Raw genomic sequence first — 3001 nt, forward strand, 5'->3', positions numbered from 1 at the left:
CACACATATACTAATAGCAGGCCCAGACAATAGTAGAACAGAGTGAAGGTACACAGGACCTAAAAATTTCCACTCTTTTACTAGCTCCGGGTCCAGTGGACCCAAACATTCTGTATGTAATATGTTTGTAGGGGGGGTGTATATTCTGATATGTGTTCTTCACAGAAAATGAGCCAAGGCCAATGAGTCTGAGTTTGAAAAAATAATTAATAATATCATTTTTCTTTTGATAAAAAGTGAAGACGGGTCCCACAGACCTGAACACCATGCATGGGTTAAATATAACAAATAGTTGTGTGTCTGATTGGTCCAAATGCTAAATATACATTAGTATAAATACAAATGTGTATATATGTACATTTTTGCAATATATACCTGTAATGACTTGTTATAAAAATGTAATAATTAAAAATACAAATTATAAATATATAAGAGTATAAATATAAATGTATTTATGTGCGTGTGTGTGACACAACAAACAAGCAACAGTGTCTGTTTGCAACCTACAGTCATAAAAAAAATATTCTCAATTGATAATGTGCCACATGAGTTTTTATTTATTTATTTTTATTTGTTCCTTCCACACTGTTTAATGTTAGATGTGATATTCTTATTAGAAATCCACGAAAATGAAACCCAACTCAACAAGATCTACACAGACGGTTCCGCTGTCACACGTTTGCGGGCTTCACACGGAGCGTGTAAACTGCGCATGCTCCTTGACCTAGCGAACTAAACCACGCCCGAGTGATGACGTCAGTCATCTTTGCTGGAATGATGCCAAACTGCGTCTATCAACACGAAATCCATAACTTTTTGCCAGCATGGTCTGAAGATGATCTGAGCCAAATTTGGTGAAAATCGGACCAACAGTCTAGGAGGAGTTTAAAAAATACGGTTTTCAACATATATCAAAATGGCGGACAGGAAGTTTGGCTGACTATGGCAAAATTGGTATCAATGTTCTCAGCATGACCCAAAGAATATATACTGAGACCAGTTTCATTACTATAGGCCAATTTAGTCAAAAGTTTGGAAATTTCATTATAACTTTTGACCACGAGGTGGTGCTGCCCCGAAACGTTTTGAGTACCATCAGGGCATGGTGCCGAAGACACATACCGAGTTCCGTAAAGATGTCCATGTGTGCAAAAAATAGCATTTTATGACAAAATTCAAAATGGCCAACGTGGGAAAATTGGGTATGGTTCGACTCGGCATGCTGCACCGAATCTAAATATACCAGTTTTGTGATTTTAAGCCAAACCATTCAGAAGTTAAGCAAAAAACAGCCATTTTTCATATCTCCTGACCACTAGGTGGCACTGCGCCGAAACACACCAAGTTTGGTTTCAATATGCCAAACCGCTGCGGAGATATAGCCTCACATCCATTTTTGCATGATATCTGAGGGAAAGATAAAAGACATTACTACAGCATTTACAGCTATGGAGTGCTTGATTTAAGGATTCTTCTTGTTTTATGAATGTGACCTAAATGTTCTTTTAAAATGACACACCACTGCCGCTGTATCTGTTAATGGTTGTGAATTATTAAATGATCATTAAATCAACTTTGCTGAAGACTGGACATACTTCATAAACATCTTAACAATTAACACTGTCAGTTTGATTCTTCTTTAACTGGGCAGAGTTACTGTGAGAAATAGATTTTTATTTTTGAAGTGCACATTCAAAATTGTTCATTTAACTATTTTAGCCATAAGAATGCTTATAAAATCATTCAGAGGGAAATCACTCAAGAATGAATCACATGCATTGTAAAAAGAGACTTGACTGAATGTAATAGATTGGATTAAACGGAAATGGCTGTAGCCTAGCTGAAGCCAAATGAAACTCTGTGCAGTCAGTCAGATAAACTCAGGATGCACTACAAATCTAAAACAGTAGTCGTCAGGACAGGGGTTAGGCAGGCCCGTGCTGCTGTTTGCTGGAATCACCGCCATGTCATTTCTGAAGTCTTGGACATGAAAGACATTGTTTTCATTCTTACAGCTGAGAATCAACCTGTTGCTGAAGCGAAGGCTGCTAGCGTACCTGTTCTGATTGCCATCAGCAAGGAAGCGTGCAACAGGAAAAGAACAACATGAAATACCATTGTTAGAGCACTCCTGAGCACCGAGAAAAACCTGGGCTCTCCACTGCACCTTCTGCTCTTTGTAAAGGGTACTAGTGTGTGCAGGAGTGGAGAAGGTTTGCAATCTGTTATTTTGGCCATGATTTGGGTATTTGAAGGTAGTAACATTGATAAATACACCACTCATCTCTAGTATAGATTCTGGGTAGATACTCATTACTCATGTTATCCATTTTATTCCTGATCTTAGAGAAAGGCAGAGCATTAAACTGAAAACCTTTGAGTAGACCAGTTAGGTAGAGTTTCTCATGATTCTGATGGAGAGCGCTTGAGGAAAATTGTATTTCATACAGTTCATCCACTGGGATCAAGTGGAAGCAAATGTGATTCAGGAGGCCGGCCTGTTGCTCTGAGTTAATTTCATCATCTTTGTTTTGGATCCATCTCTCCAGAGCTTCAAGAAGTAAAGCTTCATCCTTCACAATCAGGTCTGAGCGCTGCAGCAGAGCGTCCATCATGTGAAAAGAGATGCTGCTCCACACTGGAGAGCTTATGAGAAACTCACCGTTCCAGGAGAGATACTGAAGAACATTTTCCTGCAGAACAAGGTCACCTGTGCGGACGGCGTACTCGTACATCGATAGCTGGGTCCGGAAGGTGTTGTCTTGGGGAATGAGTAAAGTGAAGACCTTGCCGACATCCTCCATAAGCTTCTTCACTCCAAAGATAAACGCCAGCTGATGAAGACATTGAGCTGATGTGATGGAAACCTCAATCTGACGTGTGTAGAAATACCTGCGCAAAAACAGTTCAGATATTGTGTCTAACGCTCAGATATAGTCAGTAGAATTTTGACTTCAGTTTAAAGGTCCCATATTGTACACCTTTCTGGAGTTTTATTTTA

At 39.3% G+C, this 3001-nt stretch overlaps 1 pseudogene; it reads right to left on the reverse strand.

The window, feature by feature from the left end:
* Positions 1–1870: 1870 nt before the first annotated feature.
* LOC107701765 (galectin-3-binding protein A pseudogene) lies at positions 1871–2920 on the reverse strand (annotated as a pseudogene).
* Between the last annotated feature and the right edge of the window lie 81 nt (positions 2921–3001).

The sequence above is a fragment of the Sinocyclocheilus anshuiensis genome, unplaced genomic scaffold (genome assembly GCF_001515605.1).
Source record: "Sinocyclocheilus anshuiensis isolate Anshui unplaced genomic scaffold, SAMN03320099.WGS_v1.1 scaffold23069, whole genome shotgun sequence".
Classification (NCBI taxonomy): domain Eukaryota; kingdom Metazoa; phylum Chordata; class Actinopteri; order Cypriniformes; family Cyprinidae; genus Sinocyclocheilus; species Sinocyclocheilus anshuiensis.